General features: G+C 39.7%; 1 pseudogene; it reads right to left on the bottom strand.

Annotated features, from left to right (window-relative positions):
• Nucleotides 1–8,190: 8,190 nt before the first annotated feature.
• LOC143680427 (RNA-binding protein EWS-like) lies at nt 8,191–10,045 on the bottom strand (annotated as a pseudogene).
• Between the last annotated feature and the right edge of the window lie 15,194 nt (nt 10,046–25,239).

Consider the following 25,239-nt stretch of genomic DNA (forward strand, 5'->3'; position numbering starts at 1 on the left):
TCCAATGTCATCTATTTGTGATTTCTTTCTCAATCCCCCTTGGCAGAATAAACCAATCCCTTTGTGTCCCATAGCAACTTGTTCCTTTCCCTGGTACACTGCAGCTGTGTGTCTTTTCACTCCTCTAAACCACCAACTCATTGATAGTGGGGTCTATTTCTTATTTATCTTTCCAGGAAACTACACTCCTATCCTCCGGGTGTTCCTTGTCCATGCAGGGAGACAGGCATATACAAACAAGCAATTGCATTGTAATCTGGAAAGTGATATAAAGCAATTGTCTAAATTAGTGCACGCAGATGAGCACTAATTTACTAAAGAACTCTGCTTCTGTTTTACAAGAAATGAGCAGTCGGCATGTAGGTATAGTGTGTCCCAAAAATAGAAATGTTTTCCCAGTCTTCATACCAATGTTTAGGTTGTTGCTAATGTTCTGTAAAAACAAAAACAGAAACAAAAACTTTCAATAACATTGTGTATCTGATGTTAATGAAGAAGAATTTAGGAGTCAGTTGAAACTGTTACACACAGCAAGAATGATGCTTATAGTACTCCAAACCAAATAAAGTATCATTGAACCTCAGCTGTAATATAAGACTTTAAGAGTCATTTATTTGTTGAGTTTTGCCACTCTGAATTGCTCACTTTGGCACAAGACATTTATAAGTATTTATAGTTTAATTGGTATGTGGTTGATTTTAAAATATGGTAAAATGACCTGCTTATATGAAAATGACATGCGTTCCAAAGCCTGATATTGTTAAAAACACTGTTGTAAGGAGGAAAGATTTCAAACTGTTTTTCTAAAAATCAAAGGAAAAGACTTCAGACAAACACACATGCCCCATCTCAGTATTTTCATTTGTGCTGAGCTCCCAGTTATAAAATGGTCTTCTCTTTTATATATGCCTAGAATCTGGGACTTTTGGAAAGTGTTTTTTTATTGTTATTTTTTGATGCTTGTTCTGAGGTGGTCAAAGTACAGCAGGCTCATCACACCATAAACTTCATCCATGCATAGCAACACAAAGCTTTCTGCTGTTAAGTAGAAACTTTTAGGGAAGGAAAGCATTTATCTTCTTGAGCAAACTCATAGAGTTTAGAAACATATTTTGAAATATGCTTCCTTAAAGTCAGAAGAACTTAATTAAGCTCCCAAGGTTGTTTCTGAAGTGTTAACATGTCGTTTGTCTATTCAAACTCCAAAGCAAATCTAATACGGGATTTAATAACCTGTTTATGTGAAAAGAACTTTGGGGTGGGGGTGGCATGGGAGAAGAGGGAAAACCTAATAGGCTTTAACCTAGTTAGTGGCTTTATGGAAAAATTCTTTCTGTCTTCATTTGAAACAAAAGGTAAATCCTATGTTCAAAATTCTTTCTATTTGGAACTATAAAATTGAGATGACAAGGAAGTTTCAGAACAAGAGAGTATTTTTATACTTTGTTCATTTCATATTTATCACTAGCTTGTTTGCTAATTTTCATTTGCAAGAGGCAATTCTTCCAGCTAACTGGGTGCCTTAATGAGCCAGTGATTTCTTTGAAGTGACAGTCTGTAAATATGCATAAAAAAGGGATGCAATTAGCATGTGTGTGGTTCAGTGCAGCCTGATTCCATTAGCAGGTTTACCCACAGTGTTGATAAGCTACATTATCTAGAAAATTGGCCACTGAAAAACAGCACCTCTGATTGCTGGCAAAGGTTCCAGATAGCAGGGTGCTGAAGAGAAATATAATTGAGGTCGAATATATTAACCAAGGTGTCACATGCTCCTTAGAAGCTCTAATTTATCAGCATGTTGGAATTTTTATTAACATTTGGAATGCATTTCTACCACACTAATGAAGTGAAATTGGCAGTTCAGGATTTAGTCATTGTCATTTCTGAGAAGTTAAATGTAATTTTTCATTAGACACAGTCATGTAAATATATATGTTCAGGGACTGAAAAAATTATACATTTTAATTTTTTTGTCCATTTTTGTCTGACAAAACAAAAACTTTTTTTGTCTTATAGTTAAGAGGCAGTGTGACAAATAAGTAACAGCCACATATTTATGCACCATTTTGTGTGTTTCTGCTCTTCTTTGTGGGGGGAATTTGAAATAGGCGTAATTTCATTAACTCTACAACTTGCTCACCATTGTGAAAAATGGTTAAAATTAGCCACTGTTTTAGTAGGCCAGCACATCTAAAAAGATTTTGTGATTAAACTTTGTTTTAAAAATGAAAATGTGCCCAAATTATAAAGTGAATTAAGTGTTGTGGAAGATGCCTGCTTTTTTCTCCCCTCTACTCTTCTTGAAAAAACCCAGAACTTCTATTCATTTTCTAATTTGATAAATAGGTTTTGAAAGACATTTGTTAACTGTAAAGAAGGATTTTATAAAGCTTAACAGTAGCTAACTTTTCTTAGGTAAAGAAGGATTTTATAAAGCTTAACAGTAGCTAACTTTTCTTATGTAAAGAAGGATTTTATAAAGCTTAACAGTAGCTAACTTTTCTTAGGTAAAGAAGGATTTTATAAAGCTTAACAGTAGCTAACTTTTCTTATGTAAAGAAGGATTTTATAAAACTTAGCAGTAGCTAACTTTTCTTGCCTAATTTAGCTATTTACATGTATTTTAGCTTCTGAATGATAGAAATATCTAGCAAAAGGATTTGTGTCATTTTATATTCACTACTATGCATTTGGTGTGAGTTAAGGATTGTAAAGGAAAGAGTTATGGGCCCCATCAGGCTAAGAAAAACAACTCGGGACCTTCCGGGGTGGTTATCTGCCTCTCCCAACCCCCATGACTCCTTGCACCAGAAATGCTTGTTGTGAAAATGATCGTTACCTGCTTCTTGCATGAAGCAACACCTGTGACCCATGCTCGACCCCCACCCCCCTCCTCCTCCCCCTTAAAAAGCTTCCCCAAACTTAGGCTAGGGGCTCTCTGTTCCTGCATGTTCAGTGAGCCCCACGCATGTGTGGTAAATAAACCCCTTGCGTGTTGCATGAGAGAACGTCTCGTGGAGTCCTCCTTTGCGTGGCAAAACTCTCGAATTCTTACATTAACAATAACATTAATTTCTATTTACTAGAAATAAATCAGGATGGGTAAACTTATTATTTTGGGTTGTGTATCTGTGTGATAAAATTATATATATATTATAAAGCAAGAGAATATAAATTAATAAACTTTGGGATAATGTTTCCTTAGGAATGGAAAGAGGGGGAGTGAGAGCTATCAGGGTAAACACATGGGCAGCTTTAGCTTTATAGTTCATAAGTTAAGTGTTTCATTATTATAATTCATACTTTATATAGGAACATTTATGTTTGTGTATATCATTTTGATAAAACAACATTTTTATAGTTGTTGTTTCTTTGACTTCCAATGGGTTTTCAGTTGGTCTGTTGGTGGGTACCAAAAGATATTTTAGCCAGTTCAGTTTACAGATATTATTGTGGTCAATCTCAGCAACCTGTTTAATTTCTTCATAGTTGCCATCATTTCTTATATTTCTCTAATTAATTTGATTATTAAAAGAAAAATCTTTCTCCCTCATAAGACTGTAAACTCCATGAAGGTAGACTTTTTTTAAACTTTTTTTTATTGTGAAAAAATAACATATATACAAAAAGATCACTAAATGTCCAAGTACATTTTAACAAGTAGTTATACAACAGCTTCTAAAGTTTGGTATGGGTTACAGTTCCATGATTTTCCATTTTTAATTCTACCTGCTACAAGACACTGGAGACCAAAAAAAAAATCAATGTATTGATTCAGCAGTCATATTCATTTGTTAAATCTTGTCTTCTCTATTATACTCTTCCTTCTCTCTCTTTTTGTTTTTTGAAAAGTAGCATATATACAAAAAAGTAATGCATTTCAAAGTACATTGCAGCAATTAGTGTAACAACAGATTTCAGAGTTTGGTATGGGTTACAATTTTAGGTTTTTATTTCTAGCTGCTCTAAGGTAATGGAGACTAAAAGAAATGTTAATATACTGGTTCAGCACTCATACTCAGTTGTTAAATTGACCTTCTCAGTATAACTCCACCATCACCTTGGTCTTTCTCTCACTCTTTAGGGGTATTTGGGCTATGGCCATTCTAACTTTTTCAGGTTGGAAGGGGCTGTTGATAATATGGGATAGGGGAATGGAATGAGTTGATGTTCTGGAAAGGCTGGCCCTTCTGCATTTCAGGACTTAGCTGGTCCAGGGACCCATCTGGAGGTTGTAGGTTTCTGGAAAGTTACTCAAGTGCGTGGAACTTTTGTAGAACCTTACATAATGGAAGGCAGGCTTTTGACTATTTCTTCCCTTTGGTATCTAGTCAGCTTAACACCAACAGGCACACAATGAATATATGTTGCTGTGACCAACAGAACAAATGAAATGTGCAGATTTTCCAAGACTAGTGTATTGTGGTATAGTGTGTGCTCAATACATTTTTTAGAGTAAGTGAATGAATGAAGATACTTAAGAAACTTCCCAGCATGAGTTTCATGAGGTCAGGAGCTTCTCTTACTAAGTTGTATGTATTATACTGTTCCATACATATATATTAATGGGTCTTTTTTCTGAAATTAGTTTTCATGTGAAAATACAAAAAATTATGCCACATCTAAAATTGGAAAGACTCCATCACCGTTTCTTCACCAGATAAACTCACACCATACAGGAGAAAAATGAATTTAGGGTAAGGATTACAGCCAAAATGATTAGTGTAACAGTCAAATGGCTTTATGGATTGAATCAAAGAGATGGTCCACCCCTCTGGAATTCTTCTGCTGTGGAGATGTAGTGTTGTTATTTTGCATCAGTAGGGCCTGGTTTGACTCTAACCTAACCATTGGAACAGAGAACTGGTGTTGAAGGTGTTAGCCAAAGCTGTTCTAGTGTCAGCTATGTTTTCAAACTGGGTTCCTTGGAACCCCAGGGGTTTCCTCTGAGCCTCCCTCAGATGCTGCCTACCAGTGGTGTTCAAGGAGCTGGACAAGGCAGGTGTATATTAAAACAGTCACCTTGGCTTAACTGAGAACAGGTGTTCTATCTATTAATGCCATAAGTACCTTCTTAAGAGTTAATGTACAGATTCTGAAAATCCTTTGAGGTAGTCAGACTGAGAATTAAATTAGAATTGCAGACTCCAAAATCAAGCCACATGGTCCCATGTAGTCTTTATAGAGTACTGAGATAATTTAACTTTTTGAGCAGATGACTTTATTCTATTGGTTTATTGGTTTGATATTCACAAAACAGTATCAAAACAAATATCCCTCACCAAAATACACACAAACACTCAAATTGCTCTGGGCCTGACTGAGAAGGTGTATGTTGGAAATACTTCATGCGATGTTATTGTTTGTATTATTTGGGAAAAATAATTTATTTAAATGTTGAATTTATGCTTTGACTTTTGCTTCCATTGGTAAACAAGATTATGTTATTGCCAATATGTTTGCTATGCCTCAGAATTTATTCACCTTTATATCCATGGCTCCTAGTGATGTTGTTTCTAGAACAAAAGACCATTCATCCATCCCCTTGTACTTCAAATATTTATATGCCATGCGCTGGCAACCAAGATGGACTGATTCCTGCCTTCATGAAAGTTACATTCAGCAGGAAGAGATGGAGAGCAAACCAGTAATTATCTAACAAATAATTTCAGTATAGTTGTGTTGAGTATTAATAACAAAAAGGTACATTGTCTTTAAGAGCATGACCAGCAGGAGCTAACCTAGACCAGAGGTGCAGAGCAGCAGATAGGGAGCTTTTCTGCAGAAATGTCATTTAAGCTGAGATTGGAAGCTTAGACAGGAGTTGGGTTGAAATTTAGCAGGGAAGGTGGCTTGGGAATGAATCCTTATTGCTTAAATCTGTCTTTCTTCTTATAAAATGGACACTTGAGCTACCTTGGTTTCTAGTCCTTTCTGGTCTTCACCCACACTCACTTGTCAATTCTTAGAGGGTACATAGCACAGTCCATGGGAAAAATTTTTAGAATCCCAGCTCTGCTCCTTTCATAGCTGTGTGTTTTGGGACAGTTTTCTTATTTTCTCTGAGCCTTTCCCTTTCCCTGTGGAAGGGATTTTCTGTGGGGAGGAATAACAATTGCCTTTATAATGGCAAACACAGCTATAGCATCTGCCATGTCCCTAGTTGGCATGTTACTCATTTAATCTTCCCAAGAGCCCTAAAAGTGGGTGCTGTTGTCTTCATTTTTCAGAAACCGAGGCAAAGAGGTTAACTAATTTGCTAAGGTCATACTGACTGCAAGGGATGGAGCTAGGATTCAAATCCAGGTAGTCTAGCTCTAGGGTCTGTATTTTAGCCACTAACTTTTTTTTTAACTTTTTTTATTAATTAAAAAAAATTAACAAACAAAACATTTAGATATCATTCCATTCTACATATACAATCAGTAATTCTTAATATCATCACACAGTTGCATGTTCATCATTTCTTAGTACATTTGCATTGATTTAGAAAAAGAAATAAAAAGACAACAGAAAAAGAAATAAAATGATAATAGAGAAAAAAAACTATACTTACCATACCCCTTACCCCTCACTTTCATTTACCACTATTTCAAACTGAATTTATTTTAACATTTGTTCCCCCTATTATTTATTTTTATTCCATATGTTCTACTCTTCTGTTGATATGGTAGCTAAAAGGAGCATCAGACATAAGGTTTTCACATTCACAAAGTCTCATTCTGAAAGTTATATCATTGTTCAGTCATCATCAAGAAACATGGCTACTGGAACACAGCACTACATTTTCAGGCAATTCCCTCCAGCCTCTCCACTACATCTTAAACAAGGTGATATCTACTTAATGCCTAAGAATAACCTCCAGGATAACCTCTCGACTCTGTTTGGAATCTCTCAGCCATTGACACTTTGTCTCATTTTACTCTTCCCCCTTTTGGTGGAGAAGGTTCTCTCAATCCCTTGATGTTAATTCTCAGCTCATTCTAGGGTTTTTCTCAGTCCTTTGATGCTGAGTCTCAGCTCATTCCAGGATCTTTGTTCCACATTGCCAGGAAGGTCCACACCCCCAGGAGTCATGTCCCATGCAGAGAGGGGGAGGATGGTGAGACTGCTCATCATATTTAGCCGCTAACTTTTGACTTGTAAAAGCAACTGGCCAAGTGTGCCTCCCAACCCCCCATCGCCAAAGAAAGGAGCTGAAATGCTTTTCATTGTCATCCCTTGGCAATGGACAGATTTACAATGCTAAAAATCTTTGTGAATCTATTAGACTCCTCAGGAGCACAGGATTCATTGGAAGAAACACCATTTGCTTTTACTAAAGAGCTCAGGATTGTGATTATTTGTTGGAATTGGTACCTTGAAAGGATTTTATTGTATGCTATTTGGTTTTCATTCTGAGGCTACATGTGACTGTAACATAAATAGTTGTGGAGAGTTATCATTACTCTGAAGTTTAAAGTTTATATGTTAGCTGCCTGTCTTTACAGCAACTGCTGTGGACCATTTCCCTTTTTCTTGTTTAAGCTAAGATGAGGACTCTGGAAAGTCATCCTCCTCCACAGATTTCTGCATCACCCATAGCCATGGCTTCTAGCAACTAAAGGAAAGGCTGAAGTTGTCTTCTCCTACTTTGTGCCGTCTTACAGCCATCACATCTTGCCAGGCCCTATCTCCAAAGAGCAGGATCAGGACCTTAAAGTTATGACCTGCCCTCTCACAATTTCTGGATTTCTTTGGGTGCTTTTGGATTTGAGGGCATCAAGGTGGTAATCTCCTTCAAAGCCTCTGCTCTTGTACTTCTTGCTGCCTTCTTCCCTGAAATCTTTCCCTGAAATCCAAACATGACTCAGGTCATAGTTCTACATAAAATTTCTGGAATATACTCTTCCTTGACTTCCTTAACCTTCCTTGTATTTATAACACAGTGTGTTTTTGTGTGTATACAGTGATTATTTATATGTATATATATAATATTCTTATGTCATTAGTTTTTTTCCTACCATTTAACTTGCTTTAATGTTTCTTCACGAATGGTGAAAAATAGTAAAGTACAGACAAAAATAATCAGAATGTTATGACCAACATTATAAATATGGAATTATAAATTTAAAACATTTTCTGGCTTAAAAATAAATCTGCTACTCAGTGCAACTCTGCAGGGTCTCCATGTCTGTAGGGCCAGTCTCAGAATTCCTGATGATGCTTGCCTTTATCCATTTTCCAGGTCCTCCACAGCCACCTCTTTTTCCTCCTGTCTGTTTCATCAAAGATCCAGAAGGCCCCCAAAGGCCATCTCATCTTCCACCACCAATGCCATCTCTGTCCATGCCCTGGCCACCATGGAAGCCAACTCTGTCTCCACCAGGGCCACCTCCACCATAGGGATGGAAATAGTGGTGGGAGGAGGCTTCAGACCTAGGAGCCTTACACTGGTTACATTCTGTCCTCCAGGTGAAGTTTTGGCTTCCACATTCCAGATTGGGGCACTGCCAGTCTCCAGCTCGGTGTTGGACATTTCCTCCTCCAAATGGATTCCCTCAGGAACCCTGGGGCCCTCTTGGGGGGAAGCCTCCTCTGTCTCCTCCATGGCCTCCTATGTGACTCATTGGTCCTCCAGGACCTCCTGAGCCCCCTGGACCTCCACTGAATGGGGGCGGCCTCCCTCTGCCCTCAGAGGATGGCATACCATCTCATATGCTATTCACTGGAGGCTTCTTCTGTGTGAGAGAGACTTTAAGTTTGCTCCCTTGAAAATCTTTCCCATCAGACCACTCCATGGCTGCCTTGGCAGTTGGTAAGTCTTCATATGACATCATGGCATTGCCTTTGGGCTTTCCTGTTTCCCTGTGCAGGTAGATGTCGATCATGGGTTGCCAAGTTCTCTTGTTCATGTTCACAACCCCACCCTGCTTAAAGAAGTCTGCCAGGTCATTTAGAGTCATGTTGTCATTTAGTCCTTACATATAAATTCCAGTGCTGTAGGAGTCTTCATCTGGATTTACAGGTGAGCCTAGATCTATATCTGGTCCTTCATCCATGGGTCTATCAGGCCTATTGAAGCCACCTCATTCTCCAGCACCCATTCCACTGTGTCCTTCTCCCTGCCCATTCCTCCATGATCAAATCCCCCTCTTCCCCTGCCCCAGTTATCAGGGCCATTAATGCTCTAGTTCCATCCTGGTCAAGAAAATCCTTTAGACCCCTGCCCATAAACACCTACGCTTATGGGGGTAGTGCTGTTGGAGAGAACTCTGATGCCCATAACTGCTGCTATATTGGCTATATTGACTTGGAGCTTAGCTGTAGGATCCAGTTTGTGGGGGATAACTAGTGGAAGGCAGCTGTCCATAGCTGCTCTGTTGATCATAGCTACTCTGCTCTCCATAGCTGCTCTGCTTCCCATAGGCGTTCTGCTGAGAGTAACTGCTCTGTTCATAACTAGTTGATTGTGTAGAGGAATAGTTGGTTAGAGGATAAGATGGAGGTATGGTCACTGGCTGTATGGGGTAGTTCCCAGATACCTGAGGATAACTGTAGTTACTCTATCCATATCCTAGGCTGGGCTGGTTATAACCCTCTATGCTAGACTGAGGCTGACTAGTCTCAGCAGACTTGCTACCATCCTGTAGTCTTGCAGGTCCAGTGGCTGCTGACTGCTGCCCATAGTTTGGGTAAGCAGACTGAGTGCCAGAAGCAGACTGAACTACATGGGAGGCCTGTGTGGTGGTGACTGTAGCAGTGTTGGTATCATAAGCACCAGTGCCATACCCTTAGACAAGCTGGCTGCAAGCCTGAGGGGCCATTGGAGTATTATTACCAGTAGGAGGCTATCCATAAGATGACACATAGGTGTTCTGCCCATAGGTTGCAGGGGTCTGAGCCTGGAAATAGCTGACATCTGTGGGCTGTCCATAAGTTCCATAACTTCATTGCCTGTATGCCTGGGTGATCTGTGCATATCTTTGAGTTGGCTGGGTGGTATTAGTACTGTAGTCCTGCTGGGCTACAGTTTAGCTGTGGTGTAATCCATGGATGCCATTTTTCTCCTTCCTGTTATCATTAGTTTATAAATTCTGTTGTTTTCCAGTGACGCTAAAAGCTCTATCCCAAGTAGGTGCTCCATAATAGTGGTGCTGGTGGTGGTGGGGTTTGAATGAATGGAGATGAGTAATGCTAACATAACTCTTTTCCTAGTGTTAATCATTTTAATAATCCAGGTATAACCATGTCCTTGAGATTTACTGTGAGATATACCAGTGTACAAACTTCAAATGGATTCTATTCTCTATCACATCTTCCACCTTGGCATGTATTCATCAGGTTGGATCATTACATGCCTGTTGCTCACATTTTGTATTGTTTTTCAGTACATAATTAATAAACAATCTTTAGTGGAGCCCTTGAGAACTCATCCAAACCATTTTTTCCTGGAGATTATTTGTTAGGGTTTACCTATTGCCTGCCTCAGCTTTTTCTAGAATCATGAAAGGGAAAAGTGGTGAATGAGAATGGATTTGAAACAGATACAACCATTGCAATTGGCACTAATTAACTGAATTGAGAAAATCTTTTATTAGGAGTGTTTAAATCATGCAGTCTGATACTTCTTAGAAGGGGGAAAAAGTGGCCTCTGAACCATTTAATGAAATTTCAAGAGAAGGTTTTCCTGCCCCCTTTCTTGGAGGAGATATTGGAAGTAGAGAGGATGTATTTGCTCAAAATTAGAATAACAGAAAAGGTGTTGAGGGCCTCCTGATTTTGTGAGGGTCCACACTTCTCCAGGTCCCTGACCCCTGGAGCTATTGCTCAATTAGGCATCTTCTTGAATTACAGAACTTTGCCTCCTTGTTAATTCTGTATTTTTATATACAGATTTTTTTCTTTATTTAAAGACTGACAGTTTATCAGTTACAAACAACCATAGCAACTACAAAATGAGCCAACATTTATTGAACACTCTGTGTTCCAGGCATGTTGTATGAAAGATTTTATTTAATTATCAGAATGAGTCTATGAGGCAAGTACCGTTATTACCCCCAATTTACAGATAAAAATGGAACCAGAATAGAGTTAACCAGCTAGATTGATAGGTTAATGAATTTATAGCAATGGGTCATAAATTTATCCCTCTTAGACAAAATGTGTACATTATAATAGCATGCACCTGGAAACAAGGCATCTTACCTCAAGACTGGGTCTTGGTGGGGTTCTGAGGAGAAGTTGGTGAGAGGGTAGGGGAGGTTAGTTACTGTGTTTAGAGAAAAGTCATACTTGAAGAAAGGATAACTTCTGATGCCTTGCCAGTCAATGGAGTGGGTACCTTTTCCAATTATGTGTATGTCTGAACTTCCTAATTCAAAGCATTTTTTCACAGCAAGGAGTGAATAGTTTTTCTGTTTAATATCCTTCTCATTGGTAGATCTGATTTCTTGAAAGACACACAGGACTCTGTTTTGTGTTCTCTCTTTTTTGTCATTGTCTTAATGACTTTATTGCTAGCCAAGATGTTTTATTGCCACTCATGACATTGAGACAAATGTAGGATAGCCAGTCCAGTGACTTGAGCATTTCTAAGTTTCAAGGCACCCTTAGTTTTCTGTATTTCCTCTGTTTGGGAGTGGTGAGTAGGGGTTACTTTAATTTGGACTGGTTTCCTAATTTGATTGTGTTTTCAGTTACAGAATTTATATTAAATTCACACTTGGGGACCTGATCCTAGTATGTTGAATGAAGTCACAATTCTCCCTCCACTTCCCCAATTCTTACTTCTACCAAATTTTATAAGTAAGTACCATATTTCTTCCTCAATTTGAAGAGTACAATGATAATTTTGTTAATATTTAACAATCATACTATCTTGACCATTGTAATTGGACCTAATGTAAACACAAAGAATTATGCAGTGTCAGCTTCCTTCAAAATCTGTAATGCCATATCAATTTCACAATCTAGTTCCTCTCAAATAAAGAAAGGTCTAAAGTGAAAGGTAGAGCAGTTGGACCAAGTTCTCATGTACTGAATGAGAGAGTTCTTTAAAGAAGTCATGAATTATCAGCTAGTGAAACCACAATTATGACCTATGGCCCCAGAGGTCCTGTTAAGACCTTAAGAAAGAAAACTATTAAGAACTCCAGTTGGCTTATGAACATCTAAGAATTGACTCTAGATTCTTAAAAGCATCCCTTTTCAAATAAGAGTTTACCATGGCAGCTATATTATTTCTAAAACCCTTCTGAGAAATTCTTATTGCATGTAGCAGATCATTTCAACAAAAGGCCAGTCTTTTATCTCTAAAAATAACATTGGAGAAAGCAAACTTCATCTATGGTCTTAACAAAGAAAATACCCTCATGAACTTGGCTCAGGGACCATAACTCATCTTCCTTCCTCTCACATTTCCATATGCTGTGGTTATACTTATTAGCTCTATTTTGTGGATTCATGACTGTCCTTTTTGGGCACACCAGTCACTTTATCCTCTACTTCATGTGTGAACATTCCTTTCCCTTATTTTAACCAAGAAAATTTGTTTTCAAAAGGATCTATTACTCAAAATCTAAAAATGAAAAGAAAATAAATGCAAAGACAGAGAACTGGATGAGCTTGCACTGACCACATTCTTATTCTAACATAGTTGAAGTCTAATAACCTACTGGGTTTGCTGTTAAAGCTTACCAGGCACCCTATCCCTCCTTTTCTCCATGTATTTAGCCAGCCTGGGTTGGATGCTATAACAAGTACCTTGGGCTGCTGGCCTAAAGTAGTTTTGGTTTAGAGGTTCTGCCAGGCCTGGTGAGATTTGCTGTCTCTCCTAGAAATGGTTTCTTAGAATTTTGCATATTTAGCCTCCTAAACTGTGTTGTTGTGCTATGTCGTTTTTGAACTTTTCAAATGTCCTTGCTTGAGTAGGTTTTCTGTATAATTTGTTCTTTTAATGTTCATAACTAGGTCTAAATAGGTTTAACATTTATTGAGTACTCACATGTGCAAAGCACTGTACTCAGTGTTTCCCACATGCAGGTGCCATAATTCTCATGACAGTCCCATAAGACATTGTTAGTCCCATTTAACTGAAGGGAAAAACTGAGGCTGAGAAAAAGTAAAGTAACTGGCCCAGCATTACAAAACTCATGTCTAAGCCTGTATTCAAACCCAAGGCTATTTGATTCAGAAGTTCATGCATTGTATAACCTCTCTCTTTTAGCCTGAAAAACTCCTTCTTTGAGCTTCAGGCTACCTTTATTTGGTCTTTGCCTTTCTCTTGGATGACTCAGCAATCACTAACTTGAAGTTTTCCTCTTGCACTTGTAAGAATTTGAGAGTTTTGCCACGCAAAGGAAGACTCCAAGAGACGTTCTCTCATGCAACACGCAAGGGGTTTATTTACCACACATGCATGGGGCTCACTGAACACGCAGGAACAGAGAGCCCCGAGCCTGAGTTTGGAAAAGCTTTTAAGGGGTAAGATGAGGGGGGTGGGGGTCGAGCATGGGTCACAGGTGCTGTTTTGCAAAAAGCAGATAAGGAACAGTTTTACAACAAGCATTTTTTTGAGCATGAGTCATGGAAGTTGCTCTCTGCATGAAACAGATAGCCGCAGTTTTACAACAAGTAATTTAGGCGCAAGGAGTCATGGGGGTGGCAAGATACAGATAACCGCCCTGGGAAAGTCCCGGATTGTTTATCTTCAGCCTGATGGGGCCCATAATTCTTTTCTTTTTAATTCTTAACTCACACCAAATGCATAGCCGTGAATATAAAATGACACAAATGCTTTTGCTGGATATTTTAGAAGCTAAAATATATGTAAATAGTGAAATTAAGCAGGAAAAATTAGCTACTGTTAAGCTTTATAAAATCCCTTTTTACACACTAATCTATTTCTCTGCTGTGGTGTTTATCTGAAATATTCACAATGGCCATGGTTAAAGGCCATGGTCACATTGTTTGGCCATGCCCATCTTCATAACCTATAACTCTGGGACTCAAGCCTGGGCTCATAAAATGTCTGTGTATCCCAGAATCCTATCTACAAATACATATTTAATTTGATGGAAAATGAACTTCAAAAGTTTACCATAAAAAAAAACAATTTACCATAAGATACAAATGTATACTTTAGGAGAGAGAGCCAGTGCCTCTAATTTAGATGAGTGTTACCTACCATCATAGGGGTCTTAGTTCAAAACCTTTCTCTCTGTACACACACTTGCATAAATCGATCTCAAATTTGAATTTGAAATGAAATAGTTCTATTGGCTTGAAAATCCTATGGATTGTTTCCAAATGGAGCAAGCCTACTGACTTCCACGTCAGGCAGCCAAGCATGTTCTTCTCAGCAAAGTTGATACCTGAGTTATTTCCTCACGCAGTGACTTTCTTATTTAAGAAATAGAGTGGACTGGAGAAAGCATCAACATTGCTATTATCAGAACTGTCTAACAACTGAGGGGAATGTTCTAGTAACGATCAAAAGAGAACCATGGACACTTCAGTCCTTCAGAACCTCAGCTTCTACAGCAGATAAATGTTATAGCAGGTCATGCTGTAAAGGAAGAGGGTATGTTTATAGATCAACAGATGTGCTTGATGAGTGCATTAGGGAGAGGAGCACATCAGAAACCTAACTCATTTTGATGTAAACAAAAATGAGTCTTTATTGTCTGATAGTACTGAAAGATCTAGGGTATAGTGTTACTCTAAGCACAGCTGAATCCAGGAGCTCAAATAATGTCAAAATTTGCTATCTTTTCATATTTTGGGTCTATTTTCCTCTGTGCTAGTTTTATTCTCAGATAGGGTCTCTTCGCTTTGGCCCAAATGCTCTAGGTGTACAGTGTAGAATTCATGCAGCCCCAAGAAAAAGAAAGCTTTTCTTCTAATGCCTACAACAGACATCCAACAATGGTCATGCTTGGGTCACATGCTCATTGTTGACCCAGTCTCCTTGGCCAGGATAAGTATATTCTGATTGGCCACTATCCTAAAGTGAGGTGGGGATGGTTTATAGGCAGACAGACTCGGGTTTGACTCATGCATGAGCACCACTCTCAGTGGGATCTTGGCTTGATGCTTTTAAGATATTTAGGTTAGGGCGAGACACATGGATGTTTTTAAGAAATGTAGCATTATTATTGCTCATAATACTAATCATAATTTATGTAGGATTTTAAAACATGTATTTGCTCAGGTGCAACTTTTACTCTCATGGGTCGGTTTTCATAGGCTGAGTGGAGGACTTTGTTTTCCCAGCCCTTTCTCTCCCTTGGGGTCCTACTTGGCCTCCTTTGATGGAGTAAATGCACCTCTATTAAGTAGATGGCTGAGTGAATGTCCCAGCTTGCCATACTTTTCTTAAGTGATTTCCTATTATAGGAAGGGAGTATCCCATAATAATGACAAATTGACAGTAGCTATTGATTAAACTATTTCCTAGCCTCTCTTACTCTCTAGTTAAATATGAACACCTCAGAGATAAATGTAAAAAGGTGAAAGGAGGTGAGTTGGGATAGGGTTGACTTTTTTTCTTTTTAAGGAAAAAAAATGTTTTGTTATGTTAAATTCCTATCTTCCTAAAAGATTAAGGGAAGAGAAGAAGTTTAGGTTACCCAATTACTAGCAATAAATTATTTTCTTTACTTGGGGACATATGAAAGCCTAGGATGGCAAATACCATCTGAGAAATGTTTTTTATTTTGGTGGCACAGTAACTCCAGAAAATAGGTTAATTGGTTCAGAGACTTGCTATTACTGTTGATGGCATTTAGCTTGTGAAATTGAACAACTGCATCTCAAGACAAAATGTTCATAAAATCAATATTCTGGTTGCTAAGAGTGTGTTTGTAAGATATAGTTTGTATTAATTTATTCAAAGCCAGCTGGTGTTGTTCCTAATATAGCCTGTAGGAGGAAACCTCAACCCATGTTGTGTTTGAAATAATCAGGTTTTCTCTTCTTTCTATTCAACTTTAATATTGTATCTAAGTTAGTACTTTTGATATTCTAAGTTTTTTTCCTTAACATTTATGTAGAACACCACATAATTGCAAAAAAGATAATAGTCACATACCCCAGGGCCTACTGTACACTTATGTTAAAAGTACAGCTTTTATTGGCAACTAAAGCAATAACCTTTCCATGTCAAATTGCTTTAAATTAAACTTAAAACAAAAAAAAACCCACCCTTAGTAATTGTCAAACATTAGCATGATGTCGAATACTAAAGCTGGCTAAATCTAGGTTTAAAAATAATTATTTACTTAGATAAATTTGTATGCAGTAGCATATTATTAGAAATCCATTTTCCCTCCTTCTAAAAACACAGGAATCAATGTATATGTTCATGTTATACTTAGATTTGACATGTAAGTGCAACTGCAACTTATGTTAGCTTTTGAGAAAGGATCTCAACTCATCTCTGCTCATCCATCCATCATAAATCACATACAAATAGGGGGACCAACATTTTAGATAGCTTTGAGAATCATAGCTTATGTTGGATGACCTAACACATGACTTCAGTGGGGGAAATGTACAAATCTATTTTTGATTACTGCTGCGACATTCACAGTCTGCAAAATTTCCAGCCATTTCAAGGTACTTGGGGGTGAAGATCCTAAATGATTGTGTGTATGAAGACCTCAGGCATAGATCACTGCAGGCTTTTACCCTGGTGTATGTTTTCTGGGAACTTTCTCTACATAACCATGGAGCTTTCGATTAAAACAAGCCCACAATTAAAAAAAAAAGGATTCCTTTGGTTTGCCAGGTCAGTCCAGAGATTGGGTAATGCCTGGGCATACCTACTAGCTACCTGATGCCATACCTAATTAAAAACTGGAACAAGTTTTGCCAACTTTTATGCACAATGCTAACTTAAAGTGCAACTTTATCAATAGAGAATGACTTCTTGCTCACAGATTTCACAAAATCCTGCTCATAGTTACCTTCCAAATTTTTTCTTGAAAGTAACCATATATTGAAGAATGCTGACATATACATTGAGGCTAATAAGCAAGAGGGCATAATGAGACTGTTATATAGTGGAAAGGTCTGGCAATTTCATAAACCAAGAGCAACATGCAAATATTTAAATATGCCACCATAAAGCAGAGACTCAGAAGAAAAGCACAGATGCTGAAGCAGCCTTCATCACCCTAGCTGTATTGTCCTAAAATTTAGAAGACATGAAACCAAAAATAGCTTAGGATGGTGCACATGGGGTTATCAGGAGGAATACTATTCTTTCAGTTATGTGGGAAGGAGCAGATCTTCAGTTGAATTCCAGTTGCTTACATTCTGAGACCCCTGGTTGCCATACTTTAGTTCATGAAAAATGGAAAAGCAATTAGAGCATTTTTGTTTTTGCTTTTTTTAACTTACTTATTAAGCCTGGCACCATAATATTCTATGAATACAAAAGTAAAGCTTTGGGCTCTAGCCCTAGGTCTCCACTATGTTAATTTACCTTGGTCAGGAAACTGAACCTTTCTGATCTCAGTTTGCCCATCTGCAGAACTGGAACAGTAATACCTGCTCTGAAATTAAATGATGAAATGAGAAACTCACCCTTTACCCTGTTGGCACTCATCATAGTTGCTGAGCACATAATAGGTGCTTAATACACATTGGATTGATTGTTTTTGTTTTTAAATAACCTCTTCATTTAGCATTTCACTTTCTCTTCTCCTGAATGCGCTTTTGTGTGTATATATGGCTTTATGCCTTTCATTTTGTGAAAGGGGAGTCTGAGACTGACAAGTTTAATGATTTGTTTTATACAACTCTCAGAGGACCTCTGGATAAGCAGTCCAGTGCTCTTTGCTCTAGACTGGCGTTTTCCAGACTTTGTTCTGCAGGTGTGCACGGGGCTCCCCAAGGGAGATTCCTGGGACAGGAGCAGTGGGAACAAGAGGAAGAGCAAGGGGGGTAGGTAATCTGTGGCGTAATTCTTTACTGAGCCTTGTTATTCCAAGCCTTCACTTGTTCCACATCTCTTCCTCTAGAATGTGAGACTTGAATAGCTAAGGACTTCCTTTGTCTCTCTGCCCTCCATCATGTTCTCAATTTTTTTTCTCTCTCTCTTTAAGCATTCTTTCCCTTTATTAGAGAAGTTGTGGGTTTACAGAATAATCATGCATACAATATAGGATTCCTATATACCATCTGTACTGGTTGGGTTTTGGTGTCAACTTGGCCAAGTGATTATGCCCAGTTGTTTGGTCAGACAAACACTGGCCAGACCATTGTTGCAAGGATATTTCATGGCTGGTTGATAAGCCAGAAGCTGGTATATTAAATCATAAGTCAGTTAATTGCATCTGTGACTGATCACATCTGTGATCAACTAAGGCATGCCCCCCACCATGAGATAATCCAATCAGTTGCAGGCTTTTAAAGAAGAGACTCTTTCTACTCTTCAGCCAGTGAGCCTCTCCTGTGGAGTTCACCTAGACCCTCATCCGAGCTGCCAGATTCACAGCCCGCACTATAGATATTGGCATCTTCTATTCCCATGGTTGTGTCTTCCATTCCTACCTTAGTAAATCTCATATTTACAGCTCTCTCCCATTGAATCTGTTTCTCTAAAGTATCCTAACACACTACCTTATTATTAACACATTAACATTTGTTACAATTGATGATAGTACATTTTTATAATTGCCATGTTAACTAGAATTTATGGTTTAACTTAGAATTCACTGTCTGTGTGGCATAGTTCCATGGATCTTATTTTTGATCTTCTTTCATGATTAGCATTCAATAAGGCATAATCATAATAATGGACACTTATGGAGAACACACAACACGTCAGGCAATGTGGTAAGTATCTTACATGGATTCTTGCGGGTATGGAAATTGAGGCTAGTAAAAACTAGAAGTTAGAGAAATGCTCTAGACCATAAGACTCCAGAGAATTGTGCTACCTTGGATTACATTGACTTGGATTGTTAATCTTTCTGAAAAAATGAGGTGGTTTAGTGGTTTGGAGACAACTAGGTAACCTGCTTTTTGTTAGACTTGTACTGTGACCACCTCATGAACAAAAGAAATTTCCTCTAAGTTCATTCTTTATTTATTGAGTATACACTGGGCTCCCCTGTGGGTGATATTCAGGAATGTCCTTGACAAGAGAATGCAGGGGTCAAGTTTTGGTTGTGGTACACCAAGAAGTCCTGAGATATCTGTGGAAGAAAAGAGTTGGAATGTGATATTGTATATATCCTCTGTGACAGGCCAGTGTGGTTAGGTCTCTGGTTCTTTAGTTTAGAGATGCAACTGAGATTCAGAAATACTATTGAAGATAGTTTTTGAGATGATGCCTGGGGCAAAACCATAATGGCCTATTCAATAACATAAAAAAAATCTGTTTTCTGAAAACCAAAGCTATTTGATTTTAAATGAGTGGTTGAAGTCCTCAGTCAAAGCCCTTTGTCTAGAGGATGTTTTATGCTTTGTGACCACTAACCTTCTGAGGTAAGGCTTCTGTGTTTTATGTTGTGATATATGGGAAAAATACAAATCTGACTCTAGGAGCCAACTTTGCTGAGGTGCTGCCTTTGAGTTTGGAAATCATGTAACCATCAGCCTGTAACTGGCACAAATGATATAAAATTAAAGTTGTACAAGTCTAAAATCTACAAGTTGTCCTTGATATTCCCTTATACCTCCCCTTATCCAATCTCTTAATTTTTGTCTTCTAAATATCCCTGATTGTGCCTGCTCCTCTCTATCTCTACCACCACCTCCTGTCTTTGTTTAGATCTCTCATAATCTCTGGCTTGAATTAATCTAATAACCTTATACATCTATCTTTGACCCCTTTCAATCTCATCTACTCTAGAATCCAGAGGGATATTCTCAAAGTGCAAATGTGATCATGTCAGCCTTACCTTAGCCCCAATAAAAACCTTCAAAAGCATTCCATTCAGTTGTTCTTAAGATAAAGACAAAGCTGTTTACTATGGTCTACAAGACTCTGCAATGTTTGGCTCCTTTTGGTTTCTCTAATCTCTCCCCATTCTCTCAGTTTTACCCATAATGGCTTTATTTAATCCCATCTGCTTTAAATTGTTCCTCCCTGCTGCAGGACCTTGGTTTTTGCTATTCTTACTGGGGAATTACTTTCTTTCCCTATTAAATTCTTATTCATCCTTCAGATTTCAGGTTAAGTGTCTCTTCTAACCTGACTAGGTTAAATCCCCTATTAGAGAGTGTCATGGTTAGGGACAGGTGTCAACTTGGCCAAGTTGTGGTACCTGTTCATCTGATTGGGCAAGTGCTGGCCTGTCTGTTGCAATGAGGACATTTCATAGGATTAGGTCATGATCACGTCAGCTACATCCACAGCTGATTCCATTTGTAATCAGCCAAAGGGGAGTGTCTTCTGCAATTAGTGATGCTAAATCCAATCATGGGAAGCCTTTTAAGGAGGACTCAGAGGAGACAGGTTGCATTCCTGCTTTGGCTGGTGAGCCTCTCCTGTGGAGTTCATCCAGGCCATCCATTGGAGTCGTCGGCTTCGCAGCCTGCCCTGTGGATTTTGGACTCTGCATTCCTACGGTCACGTGAGACACTTTCATAAATTTTATATTTGCAAGTGTTCCCTGTTGATTCTGTTTCTCTAGAGAACCCTAACTAATACATCTTGGTACCAGGAGTGGTTCTTAAGGAACAGAATCTTAAAAATGGGTTTTTATGAATGGTTTTCTACTCTGACTGGGCTCAGAGACACTAAGGACTCTGATTCCCGTAATCAGAATGACACTCCCAATCCATGGACTGAGTTGGCAAAGAAGATAGTCAAAATATCATCATTCGATTCTCCTAATGCTTCGCTTGTACAAAGCCAGACTCTGGGGGATAATGTTTTTGACACCTTTACAGAGTTTTGTAGAAATAAGAGTTATAGAGATGTTGGTTGGTTGTTGTTAGATACACTGTCTACATTAAAGGGTGAAAGGGATGGGCTTAAGGCTTCAAACAAGAAGCTTAAGTGCCGTCTGAAAGATGTAGAGGTTTCTATGAGTATCCTGAAGGAAAATTTTATTTCCTGTAGCCGTAGACTTGAGATCTCTGAAAATCAGACTCAGAATCTTATTGTTAGAGTAGCAACTTTACAACGTAAACTGAAATCTCAGTCTTGCATGGTGTCTGCCGTTAAAGTGAGGGCATTGATTGGAAAGGAGTGGGACCCTGAAAAATGGGATGGTGACATATGGATTGATAATGATGTTGGGGGTGAGGTTGAAACCCTAGACCATGCTGAGCCTTCTTTAGATAACCCTGTAATAGTCTGCCCTGAGGACATAGCCGCCCCACCTCCAGCCTGCCTTGAGGAATTGGCCACCCAACCTCCTCCTGAAGGGATTAGCCCTAGAGTTATTAATCCTGTTTCACCAGATCAAACTGCAAATGAAAGCCCTGAAGCAAATGTCTTGGAAGATATTTCTAATTCTTTTCATGAATGGCCCCCACCACCCCTCATTTCTTCTAGACCTATAACTAGACTAAAGTCCCAACAGACCCCTAAAGGTGAGGTACAAAGTATCACACATGAGGAGGTACATTATACTCCAAAAGAACTGTGTGAGTTTTCCAATTTATATAGACAGAAATCAGGGGAATATGTGTGGCAATGGATTTTAAGAGTGTGGGATAATGGTGGGAGGAATATAAGGCTGGATCAGGCTGAATTTATTGATATGGGCCCACTAAGCAGAGATTCTGCATTCAATGTTATAGCTAGAGCTGTTAGAAAAGGTGTTAACAGCTTGTTTGGGTGGTTGGTTGAAACATGGATCAAAAGGTGGCCAACATTACCTGAGGTTGAAATGCCAGAACTGCCCTGGTATAATGTAGATGAGGGGATCCAGAGGCTTAGAGAGATTGGGATGTTAGAGTGGATTTATCATGCAAAGCCTGCTCTTACACCCCAGGAATGTCCAGAGGATGCACCTTTTACCAGAACAGTGAGAAATAAATTTGTGAGACTAGCACCATCATCCCTCAAGAGCTCTGTGGTTGCACTTCTCTGTAGGTCAGATATTACTGTAGGAACTGCTGTCACTGAGCTGGAATCCTTAAACACAATGGGGATGACAGGATCCCGAGTTAGCAGAAGCCAGGTGGCAGCACTTAATCACCAAAGACAGGGTAGACGTGGGTATTATAATAGACAACAAACTCAAAGGAGGCATCAAAATTATATGACACGCAGAGATTTGTGGCATTGGCTAGTAAATCATGGGGTGCCTAGAAATACAATAGAAGGGCAGTCTACAAAATTCTTGTTGGAGCTGTATAAACAAAAGAGTTCTAGGTCAAGGGAACAGAAGTCTAACCTGAATTACAAAAACACAGAGTCACGGCCCCTTAACCAATTTCCAGACTTGAAACAGCTTACAGACCCTGAGCCCCTTGAATGAAGGGGAGGCCAGGTCCCTATGGGGGAGAAACCTGTTACACTGCCACAAATTTATACTGTTAACATTCCTCTAAGTCTTCCCCAAGGAGACCAACGGCCTTTTACCAGGGTAACTGTGCATTGGGGAAAAGGAAATGATCAGATATTTCGGGGATTAATAGACACTGGTTCAGAAGTGACATTAATTCCAGGGGACCCAAAACGTCACTCTGGACCACCAGTCAGAGTGGGGGCTTATGGAGGCCAGGTGATCAATGGAGTTTTAGCTCAGGTCCGTCTCACAGTGGGTCCAGTGGGCCCCCGGACCCATCCTGTAGTTATTTCCCCAGTTCCGGAATGTATAATTGGCATAGACATACTGAGCAACTGCCAGAATCCCCACGTTGGTTCTCTAACTCGTGCAGTGAGGGCTATTATGGTGGGAAAGGCCAAGTGGAAGCCACTAGAACTGCCCCTACCAAGCAAAATAGTAAATCAAAAGCAATACCATATTCCTGGAGGGATTGCAGAGATTACTGCCACTCTTAAGGACTTGAAAGACGCAGGGGTGGTGATTCCCACCACATCCCCTTTCAACTCTCCTATTTGGCCTGTGCAGAAAACAGATGGGTCTTGGAGAATGACAGTGGATTATCGTAAACTCAACCAGGTGGTAACTCCAATTGCAGCTGTTGTTCCAGATGTAGTATCATTGCTTGAGCAAATCAATACATCCCCTGGTACCTGGTATGCAGCTATTGATCTGGAAAATGCTTTTTTCTCAATAGCTATTAGTAAGGACCACCAGAAGCAGTTTGCTTTTAGCTGGCAAGGTCAGCAATATATTTTCACTGTCCTACCTCAGGGGTATATCAACTCTCCAGCCCTATGTCACAATCTTGTTTGCAGAGACCTTGATCGTTTCTCCCTCCCACAAGACATCACACTGGTCCATTATATTGATGATATCATGTTGATTGGATCTAGTGAGCAAGAAGTAGCAACTACTCTAGATTTACTGGTAAGGCATTTGCGTGTCAGAGGATGGGAGATAAATCCAACAAAAATACAGGGGCCTTCCACCTCAGTAAAATTTTTAGGTGTCCAGTGGTGTGGGGCATGTCGAGATATCCCTTCTAAGGTGAAGGATAAATTGCTGCATCTGGCCCCTCCCACATCCAAAAAAGAGGCACAACGCCTAGTTGGCCTTTTTGGATTTTGGCGACAACATATTCCTCATTTGGGTGTGCTACTCCGGCCCATTTATCGAGTGACCAGAAAAGCTGCTAATTTTGAGTGGGGACCTGAACAAGAGGAGGCTCTGCGACAGGTCCAGGCTGCTGTGCAAGCTGCTCTGCCACTTGGGCCATATGATCCAGCAGATCCAATGGTACTGGAAGTGTCAGTGGCAAATAGAGATGCTGTCTGGAGCCTTTGGCAGGCCCCTATAGGAGAATCACAATGCAGACCCTTAGGATTTTGGAGCAAAGCCTTACCATCTGCTGCAGATAACTACTCTACTTTTGAGAAACAGCTTTTCGCCTGCTACTGGGCCTTAGTAGAGACTGAACGCTTAACCATGGGCCACCAAGTTACCATGAGACCTGAGTTGCCTATCATGAGTTGGGTGTTGTCTGACCCACCAAGCCATAAAGTTGGGCATGCACAGCAACACTCTATTGTAAAGTGGAAATGGTATATACGAGATAGAGCCAGAGCAGGTCCTGAAGGCACAAGTAAGTTACATGAAGAAGTGGCACAAATGCCCATGGTTTCCACTCCTGCTGCCACATTATCTTCTGTTTCCCAGACCAGAGCTATGGCCTCTTGGGGTGTTCCTTACAGTGAATTGACTGAGGAAGAGAAAACTCGGGCCTGGTTTACAGATGGTTCAGCACGATATGCAGGTACCACCCGAAAGTGGACAGCTGCAGCATTACAACCCCTTTCTGGGGTGTCCTTGAAGGACAGTGGTGAGGGGAAATCCTCCCAGTGGGCAGAACTTCGAGCAGTGCACCTGGTTGTTCATTTTGCTTGGAAGGAAAACTGGCCAGAGGTGCGTTTGTATACTGACTCATGGGCTGTTGCTAATGGTTTGGCTGGATGGTCAGGGACTTGGAAAGACCATAATTGGAAAATTGGTGACAAAGAGGTCTGGGGAAGAAGTATGTGGATAGACCTTTCTGAGTGGGCTAAAAACATGAAGATATTTGTGTCCCATGTGAATGCACACCAGAGGGTGACTTCAGCAGAGGAAGATTTTAATAATCAAGTGGATAAGATGACCCGTTCTATGGATACCAGTCAGCCTCTTTCCCCAGCAACTCCTGTTATTGCCCAATGGGCTCATGAACAAAGTGGTCATGGTGGTAGGGATGGAGGTTATGCATGGGCTCAGCAACATGGGCTTCCACTCACCAAGGCTGACCTGGCTACAGCAACTGCTGAGTGCCCAATCTGCCAGCAGCAGAGACCCACACTCAGCCCCCGATATGGCACCATTCCCCGAGGTGACCAGCCAGCTACATGGTGGCAGGTTGATTACATTGGACCACTCCCTTCATGGAAGGGGCAGCGATTTGTTCTAACTGGAATAGACAGTTAGATTTGTTCTAACTGGATATGGGTTTGCTTTCCCTGCACGCAATGCTTCTGCCAAAACTACTATCCGTGGGCTTACAGAATGCCTTATCCATCGTCATGGTATTCCATATAGCATTGCTTCGGATCAAGGAACACACTTCACAGCAAATGAAGTGCGGGAATGGGCACATGCTCATGGAATTCTCTGGTCTTACCATGTTCCCCATCATCCAGAAGCAGCTGGA

Source organism: Tamandua tetradactyla, chromosome 4 (genome assembly GCF_023851605.1).
Source record: "Tamandua tetradactyla isolate mTamTet1 chromosome 4, mTamTet1.pri, whole genome shotgun sequence".
Taxonomy (NCBI): Eukaryota; Metazoa; Chordata; class Mammalia; order Pilosa; family Myrmecophagidae; genus Tamandua; species Tamandua tetradactyla.